The sequence below is a fragment of the Pinus tabuliformis genome, chromosome 3_2, assembly GCF_031772625.1.
Source record: "Pinus tabuliformis cultivar Carrire ecotype Pingquan chromosome 3_2, CPIR1, whole genome shotgun sequence".
Classification (NCBI taxonomy): domain Eukaryota; kingdom Viridiplantae; phylum Streptophyta; class Pinopsida; order Pinales; family Pinaceae; genus Pinus; species Pinus tabuliformis.
In genome coordinates this window covers 110,298,828-110,314,302 of record NC_142302.1, presented here as the reverse complement: position 1 = coordinate 110,314,302, position 15,475 = coordinate 110,298,828, and the positions used below count along the sequence as shown (strand labels likewise).

Below are 15,475 nucleotides of genomic sequence, written 5' to 3'. Positions count from 1 at the left end.
TTCAAATGCATAGATGTTATTATGAGGACAAGTATGAAATACCCATATAACTAAGATGAAATCACCCGACAATTGATGACTTTAAGAACAAGGTTCTAAAATATAACAGCAAAACAATTAGGATAAGTATATCTTATCAATGAGTTAAAACCATCTAATATATACACAGATGAGAAAGTACTAGAGGTTAATAGTGAATTAGGTCACAATAGGTTACTAGCATAATGTGGAATGCGAAAGAAAATATTCAAATCAACCACATGTGTGATAAGCTGTGAATTAGTTCATCCACATATAACCCACATGAAAGCACACATGCACACATGATTGGGGTATCAGTTAGCCATTACAAGCAGTAGAGGAATGCATGTGAATGAATTCCAAAAGTTAAGAGATTCCCATTGACAATGCTACAAATCCAAGTACATACGCCACAAGCCCATCAAAATCCAATAGTCAAATGAGGGTTGCTCATATCATCTCCAAGGCAAGAGCCTTTCCTCACCACAACTTAGCCTAATATCTACGAAGAGCTAGAGTGCTCACAAGTATCTTAGTGCAAACAATATTCTAAGTGTTAAAATACTCTCAAGTTCCAAAAGCCCCGCCCCACTTGATAAACAATTTTTTTATATAGCACATTTGTTGCTTGAATATATTGACTTTATTTGTTGTAATACAATAGAAATCTAAGGATGAAATGATAAAACCATTTAAATTATGGCTCTTACACACTCAATGTAGAGTTTAGGTCAGGGCCACGAAACTTGGCTTTGACATGAACACCATATTACTAGAAACATGAAATGAAGATCCAATGTCAGTATGGTCCAATTCAACTCTATGGCGATATTTTCTCAAATATATATTATCATCTTTATCCAAGGTATACCTTTCAAATAATTCAAAGAAGTGGAAATGTTGATTTGTTCCTATTTAACCTTTCCCCTTATCCAACCCTTGAGCACAAAGAAATCACTCTTCTCCATCTAGAAAGTATTCCTACAATTTGAAAATATATTTAGTCCATCACGTCCATTAGAAAATGGTGATAAACCACTAGCATCAAGAGGAGGAACCTCTTCCTTTAGTCCTTACCCATACTTATCATAAATTTTTCTCTTGTTACTAAGAACCTCGTGAGATTTAAAAATTTGATTAAACTTGTAGTTTCTTTTTCCATTTCACAAAAAAATGAATTGTTGTCGATGAAAATTACCTAAAGAGAAAGAGGCAATCCATTGCCAATACCCGTTGTTGGAGCAAGAGGTAATCTTGGATCAAATACCCAGTGTTGGAGCAAGAGGTAATCTTTGATCAAATACCCACTATTGGAGCAAGAATCTTTGATCAAATACCCACTGCTGGAAAAGGGGCATAGCATTTGACATTTTCAACCATGGATTTTCAAATTGTTAGTCATATTTAAAAATTTCATTGTTTCTAGTTATAATGAGAGTGGTGTGCGTTATTCCTTTGATAGTCATTTAATAAAATTATGTACATTGAAATCCATTGTTGTAGCAACCATATCATCCATAATTGATCCTTGTTTTCTAAACTTGATAAAGGAAGGAAAATATGTGTTGTCTTGTATTGAGTGGAGGTTCCATGTGATTGGAAAATCGTAGCTCACAAAATCGGGAGATAACTCATGGTTTATGAAGTGAGGATGTGATGCAATTAGGTAGTCGTAGATTGATGGCAGGATAATTAAGTGAACGAGGAGAAAGGATGTTTTCTTGAATTCCAACAATGCGATAAGACAGGATAAGGATTAAAATTTTGGATGAAAGGGAGGTCACAGGTCACTATTTTAGTATGTGATGAATCACAGATTGCTATTTGGGTAACTCGTATGAAATGGATCAGCATCTACCTCCTAGGTTTGTGACTGAGTCACAATTTTCCTTTGTTCTTTGCGATTGAAGTGTAGACCCTCCTTTGACTCTTTGTGACACAGTTATGGCTCCCAAACTTCTCGAAGCTACCCATTTTATTTCTTTTTGAAAATTCATAACCATAGATGTGACCTACTAAAGCTTGCTTGATTCAAATGCTCAAATTTATTACAACCTAGTTAAGCCTAAAGAAAAATGTTGTTTATATGGGCTTTCTATACAAAATTTTACAAAATAACAATCTGGATAGGACTACTAAGTTACAGGAAACAAACAAGTGCTCCATGATTCCTTTCGATTACTCATTAAGGGAATTTTGAGGTTTAAAATGGGCCTCCTAAAGAAATTATAAAATAATAGTGGAAATAATAAAATAAAATTAGATCACATCAACAAATTTTAGAGGGATAAAAGAAAAAACTATTTTTCAACTTGTATTTTCAACTTATCTCCCTACGGGTTTACTCAAATTTCAAGCAAAAACACTCGTTGGATGCAGAATTTGATTCCTCGTCCAAGGAGTACCCATGTTCCATAATTTCAATGGACCCTGCTACACTAAAAATGAGAAATACATTAAAAACATGACTTCAATCACATTTTTCATGTATTTCTCATTTTTCGTGTAGCAGGGTTCATCAAAAGTATGGAACATGGGTACTCCTTGGATGAGGAATTAAATTTTACATCCAATGAGTTCTCCCACTTGAAATTTGAGTAAAATCTTAGGGAGATAAGTAGAAAATACGAGTTGAAAAAGTAGTTTTATTATTTTATTATTTTTTAATCTTTTACTTTTTTACTCCAAAAATGGTGAATCACCCCCCATGGTTGACATCATCATCTTGAATCCTATTGGTTCTTATAAATTTTATTTTGGTTGTACATTTTTCTTTAGAGGCCCATTTTAGACCTTAAAATTCCCTTAATGGACAAGGCCATGTACTTGGAACCCATACCAATAAGTGAAAGTTCATCCTTCCCTTCCTAAAAGGGAGTTGGGCCTTCCCCGACTAGCTTCCAATAGCCCACCTAAAGTGCCTAGGCCTGTTTATCAGTCCCATTTTGTAGTAATTACAACAGATGAAAATTAATACCAAGTGAGCCAAGAAATTGAGATTGTGAAATTGACCAAAATCCACTACCTCCACTGTTATTTCTCCCAAAATCGCTTTACATAAGAAAAATCAATCTATGTAATATGGTCTACAATTATTGGGTCATCTAAAATATGAAAAAATTTGTGCTTCCTTATAGCCTGCAAATTTCCTAAAAATATTCCATTTTGTCCATAATCATTGATGAGTGCACCACCACTATCTGATGAAATCATCTTAGAAATATTCCTTGTCAATTCAATAACTTGAGGGAAAACTTCAACATGATCCAATTGAGCTATTTCATCTATGGAAATCCCTCAAGGAGCTTAGTTAAGTAAAACTTATAGGTAGTAGTCGGTTCTTGAGACAACACAAAACAAAAACCACCATAGGAGTCTTCTGCGATCTCAATGTGATTTTCAAACCACCCACGAGGAGTTTTCTAAAATTGGTGCTTTGGAAGAGCTTTATAAAACTCATGGAAAATAATGATGGTTGGCACTCCTTGAGGAACTTGTTCCAAATTTGCATGCCAAGAAAATGGAGCTCCAAAGAATGTAGTAAATGCATCTCCATCCCTATTGGTATCCTTTTGTGAATCATGTTTAGTACATCATAATGCATTATGTTGAGGTTTTCTCAATGCAAGACCACACTCAACCAAATGCACAGAAATACTTTCCAAAAAATCCTTGAACTTTGTAGCATCCCAAAGAAGGTTAGCCATAAGTGTTCCACATCTTGAACCCAAATCCACAAGGTTCACTTGCTTTGGTTGGCCCATTTGGTTGCATAAGTACATGCTTCATACTCAAACCAATTGAAACTTCTAGCTTTTTGTAGCAGCTGCTCCACATCCCTATTAACATAAGAAATCCTTGGTTTCTCATATTCATCATCAACAATCTCATAGTCAGACTTGGATTCACTTGGTGTTTTCACTATCCTAATATCAAGATTTGCAATATGTTTTATGAGGATTAATTCCTGAATTGAAATTCCTTTATGAGGTTTAGGATAGGAAGTCCTTCTACTACTTGGGGAAGTCTTTCAACACCTTCACTATTCACTATGACTTTGGTACCAGAATCAACAACAGTTTAGATACGTTTCCAACTTTTCTGTCCTCTATTTTTGAGTAATTTTCTAGCTATTCGGCACAAAGAGAATGCTATTAATTGTTATGACAAACCTATTTTTCAAATTGCAAGCTTACCCAAAACTTGAACATATAAATACATGTATAAGTATAGTCCTCAAAACTTCCTAAAAATAAAGCACCCTTTACATATGTAAACATATATGGAGAAGTCCTGAAAGAAAGGCTGAGAGAGCTTTGCAAAAATTGACTGACAACAAATATTGCAAATCATAATGTGCTCATGCAAAATGAGGGTGAGGATGAATAACAACATGCAGGTATAAACAATGTTATCTATGAAAGTATAATCAACCATAGCCTTTAATGATAACTAGGCAAGTCATGCAATGAGAATAACTATTAAGGTCTTGAAAAGTGTTGGGTTTGTGTTATATTCTTTCCATGACTAGCCCCAGTGTCGGGGGTTAGATGGGGGGCGGCACTCTCCCTATCGGGGGGTTTGCAGGGGGCAGTAGCCCCCTTGCATGGGGTCTAGGAAAGTGCCCCAATTTTTTTTTTACCCTATATTATATTAGTGGACCTACCTATGCTTTTGTGCATGGATTTTGCACATGGTTTTGGGCATGATAGTTTTCTGCCCATGGTATTTTGTAGATCCGGCCAAGGGAACTATGGTTATGTTCTAATCCAGGGTTAATAGATTGGGGTTTATGGATGCTTCAACATGTATATATACCTATTGTAACATTGAAAGGAATATAATGAAAAATCAATCTGGTAGTCCCAGATTTGGATCCAAGGGAAATCTCTGTGTATTTGTTTTATGTTTCTCGCCATTGTATATTTTCTCTTTTTTAGGAATTATTTTGCAGGTAATTTTTATATAGGGTTAAAACCTAGATTTGGTATCAAAGTTGTTTCAGCTTCAATGGGATGCCTTTGTTGCTGAGGGGTTTTGTTCAGGCCTATGGTAGATCCTGTTTGGTGGGAGATCTGCGGGATCGATTCTTGCGGTGAAAGAATATGGCAAGAAGTGGAAAGATAGAGATCAAGAGATTTAATGGTCAAATTTTTGAGTTGTGGAAACCTAAGATGTAGGATCCACTGGGGATAAAGATCAGTGGATCATGGTAGATCCGGGTACTAAACCAATGAAAATGTCCGATGAAGACTGGAAGAAGTTGGATCAGAAAGCAAAGAGCACAATACAATTGTGTATCTTAGATTCAGTATTGTTAAATGTATCATGGGAAGCTTTAGTGAAGGCTTTGTGGGACAATTTAGGGACTTTGTACCAAGCTACGTCTCTAGTTAATAAACTGTTCCTACAGAAAATGTTGTATAACCTGAGGATGAAGGATGGAGATCCGGTGACAGAGAATCTAAATGCCTTTACTATTGTGGTAAGCCAATTTTTTATATATTGATATTAAAATATCAGATGAAGCTAAGTGCATTAGTTTGTTGCTTTCTCTACTAGATTCATGGGATAGTCTGGTGTTGCAATAGGTAGCAATACAATTACCTTGCAATTTGATGAAATAGTATCATACTTGCTGTCGAAGGAGATGAGACAGAATAATATGGAGGGCTAGAATGTTGATTCCTTTTCTGTACAAGGAAAGTCCCATAACAGAAATAAAAATAATTCCTTTAATGGGAGATTAAAATCTAGAGGGAGATCTAAATCTATAGGAAAACCTATAAAGGTGTGCTGGAAATGCAAAAGGGAAGGGCACTTCAAAAGGAATGTAGATCTAAAGCTCCTGAGAAAGGAAAGGGATCTAATGATGCTCCTTCTGCAGAGGTGAAAACCACCTCAGAGGAAGGTGGGGATGTGTACTTGGCTTCTTCTTCAAGTACACATGTAGATCATGAGACATGGTTGATTGACTCATGTGCATCCTTTTACTTCACTCCCCATAGGGAGTGGTTCTATGAGTATGATAAATATGATGGTGGTGATGTATTCTTAGGGGATGAGAGGAAGGTTAGAGTTGCCGGCCGTGGAAAATTTAAGTTGAAGTCGCAAGGTGGAAGGATTAGAACACTTTCGGGTGTTCTACATGTTCTTGCATTGGCCAGAAATCTGATTTCTATAAGCAAGTTGGATGATGCAGGTGTGAAAATAGTGTTTGAGAAAGATACTTGCAAGATGGGTCGGGGAGAACTAGTATTGATGTGTGGAGTTTAGATTGTAACTTTGTACAAGATTTAGGGTAGCATTGTTATTAATCGGTGCAACAGTTCTGTGGTTCCTGAAAGTAGAGCAGAAAATCTAGTGGTCTCTGGAGAAAAGACCATGTTATGGCATCAAAGGCTTCGACATATTGGAGAGAAGGGCCTTCGAATACTTCATGGTAATAGTATGGTATAAGGTATGTCTAATTTCTCTTTTGATTTCGATTTCTATGAAAATTGTTTATATGGGAAGAAGAATCGGGTGAGTTTCCCCTCTGGTGCTAAGAGGGCAAAAGGGATATTAGAGCTTGTGCAAAGTGATGTGCTTGGACCTGTGTCAATTCCAACATTGGGTAAGTCTGTGTACTATGTATCATTTATAGATGACTTCTCAAGGAATACATGGATATATTTCCTCAGGAAGATATCTGAATTCTTTAAAAGTTTTAAAGAATTTAAGGTTCTAGTGGTGTTGTAGCGGCTGCAACACCCTCCAAAATTTTGGCCTGCATCCAAATTTTGAAGCCTTCCTTGGTTTTTCCCTTCATGGTTGCAAACACTCAAGCTCATTTGATGAGCTCTTGTCGAGTCTTTACACCCTTTTTTCTTGATCAACCATCGGTCGTCTTTAGCGTGTTGAGTGATATGTCATGCTTGCGATCTTGTTCTATCAATTTTGAAGGTTTGTCTTTCTATGCATGAGTTCTTTCACTTTGTGAACATCAATTATACTCACACACAAAGTTGCAAGCATTATCATGCAAGTGTCGTCACGGTCATTCGAAGATCTATCTCAAGTGTCACACTTGTCACTCTTAACCTTTAAGACAGTCTCATTGAGCACATGTTTGTCTTGTTGGTTTGAGGTGTCTTGTCATCGAGTCATGCTAAGTGTGTGACCACAATGTCATGTATGAATAAGTTCACTTGCTCTCACACTTAGTCATTTTTCCTAAAAATATTTCGACTAGACAACCCTCATTCAACCGGACCCTGACTGAGATGAGATGTGCAGTCTCAGCTCTCAATGACCCTACTCTGCTACCTAGAACTGCACAAGGCTTGAGGCTATCCTCTGGGGTAGCCTGCACTGTGCAATCCTGGAAGTGAGCAAGCTTAATGTCTCCCAAAACTGTGCATAAGTTGTCCCTAAGTCCGATCCAATATGCGCTTCCTGCAAGATCACTCATCAAGCCTCTCATTGGTTTACCAGAAACCTAAACTGCATTGTGACTGCATGCTGCACTACTCTCCAAACCTGTGTAGACATGCCTAGTTTCCTTCCCTGCACTGCCTACAGAAACTACACAGTCATGTGAGTCAGACCTCAGCTGCCTGGCACTACACTATTCCAAGAAACTACGCAGATATGAATGGCAAGCCCCCCTTCTCGCTTGCTCTGCTCCTAGAAATTGCGTAGTTGTGTCGGGAAGGCCCTTGCTGCCTATCTAACACTGTCCCTCAAAACTACGCAGTTGTGACCAGCAGCTCCCCATAGCCCGATCCATCCTTTCTCTTGAAAACTATGGAAAAATGTATGTGAGTGCCTCCCATTTCCTGCTCTGTCTTCCTCAGAGAAACTACGCAGATTCCCAGATGGACCCCTAGATGACCTTCCCAGTCTCCTCCTGAAAACTCTGCAAAATTTCCTAGCATTTCCCCCCGATACCATGCCTTGTCTTCCTCCTAAGAACTGCGCAGTTCTGCCTAGCTAGGTTCTACCTTGCAGTTGTCATTGTTGTCAGGGATTGCACAAATTTTCCTTCTAGTGACATCTGCGTAGTTTTTCTCGACAGTTCTCCAGAGCATCTCATACCACCCTAAGTTGTGCTCTGCACATTTTTAGTGCCTTGTCTTCCCTCCCGGTCACCTGCACTTGAAACATAAAAGAATGCATCATGCTAGACTAGGAGATTTTTAGATTTTATGTCCTCTTGTCATGAGTGAATTGTAGGAAGAGGTACATTTATGGAACATGGCGTGATGATGAACTGGATGAAGAAGGATCGCATGATAGAAGACTTTCTCATAGTTGAACGAAGGTACCAAGCACATGGAGCAGCAAGCGAAAGGGATACATGTTTTTGAACCATCAAGAAAAGACCAAGACCATCAAAGACCCCGCACACTTTTCTAGCTGGAGATGAGGACACGATACACTGAGAGCACACCCATCACTCATCAGCATATCAGCTCAACATAGACACCACAGTCAGCTAGTACATGTTAGCAGTGTCATGTCAATTTGTGTCATGAGTTGTCTCAACCACATCACTATTATGGACCATACTTGTTGTAATCAAATGTAATGTAATGTGAAAGTCCAAGAGACACACATATGAAGTTGAAGAGTCATGTAAGTCGAAAATTCATAGGAATTCAAACAGTCATGAGGGAAGTCGAAGAGTCACAAGGGTCAAGTATCCCCCTTGGCTATATATACCCCTCATTGTATGAGAAAAATGCTTTTCACCTTGGCTCCTCCCACATATCCTTGAGAGTCTGTAGTATGTTCTTTGAGGAGCGAGGAGTGGCTCCAATGCTGCACTACTGGGGCTAGTGATGTATGGTGTACATATGTGTCTTGTAACTTTTAATTAATTCAGAAGCCTGTCTCAAGCCAACACATTTTCACACATGTGTTGTATCCATTTGCAATACTATTCTTTAAACATTTGTAATGCATGTTTTCTTAACCTGTACTAAGATATTTTAACTACTTCAGTTATTTTACTACTTACATTGTTGAAGATGTGTTGTATTTTTTTATCATTGTTATCACCTTTGTGTGGACTACTCTGCTAGACAATAGATAGACTATTCTTGTTTTCTTGGTTATAATGATCGTCACCCCCATGTGGACTACTCCGCTGGATGGTGTATGTGTATTCCCTTGCACTTTGGTTTTAATGATTGCCACATCCATTGTGGACTATTCTATTGGATGTCGGACAACCCTTGTTGCTTTCACGTGTGTCTCTCCCTGGGTGGTACTACTACCTCTCATCTAGAGGCTCACTTTTACCCTCTCCCTTACAGTAAGAGAACCCAGACACAAAGTTACATTACACATTCACTAGGCATACTCACCTCACTTTTTGAAGTTACAAGCATAAAAATCTCATGTGTTGAACAACAAGGGGTAAGGAAAATCTCTAAGATAATGGCAATTGGGCCATCATACCGGATGGGGCTCCTACACCAAACGGAGTGAGGTCTAGTCGGGACTTCATACCGGGGATATCTCCTTTGTTGGTGGGTCCAACATTGTCAACAAAATGGTGCTAGAAGGAGGGCCAGACGACAAGTTATGACCGTAGAGTCTAGTTGAATATCTTATTTAAAATGTCTATTCCTGAAACCATAATCCTGGGATGTTTTTCCAAATAGATTAATTGCCATCCCTGTGGAACTCATTCATGACATGTCTGAACTTAAGTTCGATGGTGAGGGTGAATCAAATTTTCGTGAACATCTCTTTCAAGTTATCTGTCTTTGTTTGTGTAACAAAGTAGATTCTGAAGATTTCATGGCTAGATTACTCACCCTCACATTCGAAGGTCATGTTAAGAAATGGCGTCATACCTTACCCGTTCCTTCTATCCATTCAATTGCTCACCTTTCCCGGATGTTTTGTAAATCTTTTGATAAGTACAACCACCAAGATTTATGTAAAATAATATTTCATTTAAGAATGAAGCCTGATGAATTAGTTGAGAAATTTTCTGATTGGTTCCTTCACCTCTATTGCAAAATCCTCGAAAAAATTGAACTCAGATTTATTGGGACAAGAGTTTAACACCTGGTTCATGTTTCCAAATATGGTGAACCTCTGTATTTCCCTTCTCCCCCAACTCTTGCAGATCATGAGGCACCTCAGATTGTAGAGGAGGGGCCCAATGCCATGTTTTTTCCTTTTCCTCCCCCTTTTCAGGTCCCAGTGTGGGTGCCCCCTTGCGGTTATTGCAAGGCTGAGAAATCTACACAACATGTCCCCAGCCCATCTTCTCATATGTATGCCACTTCTATGGAGGAAGTTCTAGAATGGCTCAGGAAGCCTATAATGAAGACTCACTCCTCCATTATGCAAGAGGAATTCACCATTCATAACTCAAGTCTCGAATCTAATCTACATCTCTGCCATCTTCCATCATCTACAAGCCATGACTCCTTATACCATGACTTGCTTGATCAATCTGCTCCACCGGCCAGTTGTTTGCATTCTCTTGATTCTCAAGTTTTTGGCTCAAATTGCGATTCACATTACACAAGCAGAGGAGAAAAAAGGTGAGGACACTATCAATCTTCCCTCTTTGTTTCAAAATTGTTTTCATCAAGACAATGAGATTCCATTCTTGAATGATTCTCAATCTTCTAATCTTGGTGAAACATCATTTACAATTATGTATTTCGATCAACCCCTAGTCTTGGGCAGTCATCACTCCCATGCTTCCATATGTCATGAAAAATGTCGAAACACATCATGTGATCTTCCGTTTGATCATAACTCAAATCTAGAATTTCCTTCGGTCAAAGAAGACATGCATAACGAAACTTCCTCTTCACCTCACTTTCCCTTGTGTCCTACCATTCACGACGCATCTACATGTGGCAAAGATACTCCATGTTCTCTTGCTTCTCCATCTAATGAGTTATCTCCTTGATTGACACAAGACAGTGAGTCTATCCATGATGAAGTCGAAAATAGTTTAATCACATAGTGTTCTTCCCATTCCCCGTCATATCATCGTGTGCATGAAGGTGACTCTTCAAATCAGCTTATTGAAGCTGAAAAATATGGCGAAACCTATAACAGAGATGGTTTCCATCTTGAGAGAATTTTTGAAATTAGCAACAACAACCATCCTCAAGCCATGGATGGTCTGGTTCACGCTTCATAAGATGATTTTGCAATTCTGGAAAGTTATGGGATGTACCATGGAGTAGAGTAACTTCAACGTCCATTGATGGTTATGTTAGGACCTAGTGACTGGTAAGCCCCCTAAACTAAATCAGATCTGGTTTCTCATGCACAATCCATCTTTCTGCATGGTTTCATTCAGTGTGGATCCTCGTGTAGAAAATGTTTGGTATTTCAGGTGTGATTTTTCAAATTTTCAAAATTTTACTCATGTCTGAATCCACAAATCTGTTACAGCACATTCGTCTTCATACACACCTCTTACATCAAACTTGAGTTGGGAATGCCCGTATCTCATGAAGTCATGGAATGGTGAAGTCAATCATCTTAAAGAATATCTTTACCTACAATCATACTTATAAAATTTTCCCTCTCATGATCAACTCCTCAGTCCTCTTGTGAATCTTATACTGTGAATTTTCCCACTCATCACACCAGCAATTCCCTGTGTGATGATGCATGCAAAAGCTATCACATGAATCGAGTTCTTGTCACCAACTGGTTTCATGCATTCATAATGCTGACATGTCTTTTAAATTCCTGTGATGACCATGATTCCTATGCAATTTTTTACCAATTGCAGGAAGGTGGTCCGTCATGTCTAACTCACATTGAACTTGGTTCCATTATTCAAAGCATTCGCAAGATTATTCAAATGGATTTTTCTTTATTCATTTCAAACTGGGAATATGGCGTTTCAACTAACTCATCTGATCATTCCTCTACCTTGGGTGATTGTCATTTAGCTTATAATTTTCCCAACATCACATCCGATGAGAGTTGCTCCACCCTCTATGATCTTCATTTTATAGCATCTTTCTCCTCAGATTTTTGTCAAGCAGGTGAGGCACTTCAGGCTACGCTGATGGTTATGGTAGGTTCTCACTGTCTTGACATGATTGTTGAGAATGATCAAACATATTTTTCCTTACATGATTCCCATCATTATCTCGTCTTTCAAATAAAAAGTTCACCCTTTCATGATCACGAGGTTTTCCAAACATCCATTATGAATTCCACAACCCAATCGTTGAATGGTTGGAACAATTTTACTTGGCAAGCCATGTTGTAGGTGACAAGCTTCAATCCTTCCTCGCGCTTTCTAAGAATCTCAGTGTAGATAAGGACACCCTCACAAGACACTTTCGAGGTTTGTTGAATAATGGTATCCATTATAGAGATAAGAACATGTATTGGGTGGTCGTGACACATTTTTCTGCCCACGGGAAATACCTTCCTTTCCATGTGCAATTTTTTCAAGTTTTTTGTATTTTCTGTTGCACACTACTTTTTGTCTGTTTTAATTGTTTGTATATTTGTGGGTGTAGGTCGAGAGCGACTATGATGGCTTCACTAGAAATTTCATTTCATGTAACCCCGACCATTTAGCAGTTAGAGTAGGAGTAGGATTAGTTGCATCTTAGTTTTCCTCTTCTTGCAATCGTTTTGCACTCACAATACATCATGTTTTTCTTATTATAATTGAACATCCTGTTTGCCTTGACCACTTTGCTTTCTTGTCTTTTAGTTTTGTTTGCTTGTTGTGTACGCCTTTCCTCTCATCTTGTTTTTTCTTCCGTGTTGAGTTTTATGTTTGTTTCCACTATGAAAATAAATGTTGTACCTGCACTGTGTTCTGGCTTTTGAATAAGTATGTGGCTGAAGTTCAAGGAGAGTTGTGATACTGCAACGCTTGGCCAGTCATGTGTCCATCTTCTCTGTGCTTGGTTGTAACTTTTGGCCGATGAAGTCTTGATGGAAAATATGATCCGTCTATAAGGGAAGCTCTAGAAAAACCATGAACCTACACCCAAAATGGGAAACCCCGTGCCTATTCTCAGTCTTCTTCTCTATGTGTTCAAGCTCATCCAACTAGTAGAAATGGAGAAGGGGAAAATTGTAAATGAGCAAACCCGAATCAGAGGTCTTACATGCTTCTCTAAAGGAACAACCTCTCATGCTCTAGATAAGTCGGGATCCCTCTTCCGCCCAAAAAATTAATAAGTGCATATGCATAGTTCTCTTTCAAAAAAAATATACAAAGGTGAAAGAGGAGAAAGGCTTCTTACATAGAGAGGTGAAGCAGGAAAATCCACCGAGGTACTGACCAAGCTGGCTGGCAGTGGAGCAATGCTTGTGTTCCTACGTGACTCCACCACGATACTGACCAGTCTCGCTGGCAGTGGAGAAATGCTTGTGTTCCTATGTGACTCCGCCAAGGTACTGACCAAGCTGGCTGGCAGTGGAGCAATGCTTGTGTTCCTACGTGACTCCACCACGATACTGACCAGTCTTGCTGGCAGTGGAGAAATGCTTGTGTTCCTATGTGACTCCGCCAAGGTACTGTCCAAGCCTGCTAGAAGTGGAGCAACACCAGAGATGAAAAATTATACTCTGAAAATCTTAAGCTCGCAAGCCAAACTACCCCTCTCAATTTTGAAACATTGTGATCAGACTGAATATTTTGTTGTGTTCGACTGAGTTGGTACAAGGTGAACCATGTCTGTACATGGGGTAAGTGGGGAAGCAAAAGTAACATGCATAATGAATCAATAATCCCTAAAAGGCCAAAGCCCTATGCTAAAAATGAAACGAAATAGAGAAGTTGGTATTCAACCAGTTTATCGCCAAGTGTTTCAGCAGCTGCAACGCCCTCCAAAATTTTGGCTTGAACCAAATTTCAAAACCTTCCTTGGTTTTTCCCCTGAGGGATGCAAACACTCAAGCTCATTCCATGAGCTTTTGTCGAGTCTTTACATCATTTCTTCTTGATCAACCACTGTTCGTCTTTTGGTGTCTTGATTGCTATGTCACGCTTGCAATCTTGTTCTGGAAATTTTGAAGGTTTTTCTTTGCAGGCATGAGTTGTTTCTCTCTGTGAAAATCAGTTATACTCACACACAAAGTTGTAAGCACTATCGCACAAGTGTCGTCACGATTGTTCAAAGATCTATCTCAAGTGTCACACTTGTCACTCTTAACCTTTAAGATAGTCTCACTAAGCACATGTTTGTCTTGTTGGTTTGAGGTGTCTTGTTGTCGAGTCGTGCTAAGTGCATGATCAAAATGTCATGTATGCACAAGTTCACTTTCTCTAACACTTAGCCATTTTTCCTGAAAATATTTCAATCAAACAACCCTCATTCAATCAGATCCCGACTGAGCTGCACTACGCAGTCTCATCTCTCAATGACACTACTTTGCTACCCAAAACTATGCAAAGCTTGAGGTTGTCCTCCAGGGCAGCTTGCACTGTGCAATCCTAGAAGTGAGCAAGCTTACTGTCTCTCGAAACTATGCAGAATTTGTCCCTAAGTATGATCCAATATACGATTCTTGCAAGATCACTCATCAAGCCTCCCTCTGGTCTACCGGAAACATGAACTGCATTGTGACCCTAGGTTTCACTTCTCTCAAAAACTAAGTAGACATTCCTAGTTACCTGCCCTGCATTTCCTGTAAAACTTGCACAGTCATGTGTGTTAGACCTCTGCTTCATGGAATTGCACTATTCCAAGGACTTGCACATATCTAACTAGCAGACCCCCCTACTGGATTGCTTTGCTCTGTCCCTAAAAATTGTGCAGCTTTGACTGAAACTCTCCCTACTGCCCCGCTCTGCACTAATCCCATAAATTGTGTAGTTATTCAGGAAGGACCATGCTGCCTATCCGACATTATCCCTCAAAACTGCATAGTTGTGAGAAGCTCCCTGCAACCCACTTTAGCCTTTCTCTGGAAAATTTTGCAAAAATGTCTATCAGTGCGTCCCACTGCCCACTCTCTCTTCCTCGAAGAAACTGCACAGATTCCTAGCTGGACCCCTGGATGACCTGCCCAATCCTCATCCTGAAAACTACATATAATTTCCCAGCAATTCCTCCCAACACCATACCTTGTCTTCCTCCCAGGAACTGTGCAGTTCTGCCCAGCTGGGTACCACCTTCCAGCTGACAATGCTGTCCTAGATTGCACAAATCTGCCTTCCAGTGACATCTGTGCAATTTTTCCCGACAATGCTCTGGAGCCTCTCAACCCATCCTGACTTGTGATCTGCATAGTTTCAGTGCCTTGTCCTCCCTCTTAGTCACCTGCACTCGAAATAGAAAGCAATGCATCATGCTAGACTAGGCGATTTTTGGATTTGATGTTGTCTCATCATGAGTGAATTACAGGAACATGTACATTGATGGAACATGGTGCAACGACGAATGGGATGAAGAAGGAACGCATGCTAGAAGCCTTTCTTGTAGCTGAACGAAGGTACCAA

General features: G+C 39.2%; 1 pseudogene; it reads right to left on the bottom strand.

Moving 5' to 3' along the window:
• Window positions 1-2,795: 2,795 nt before the first annotated feature.
• LOC149180079 (uncharacterized) lies at window positions 2,796-15,264 on the bottom strand (annotated as a pseudogene).
• Window positions 15,265-15,475: the final 211 nt, after the last annotated feature.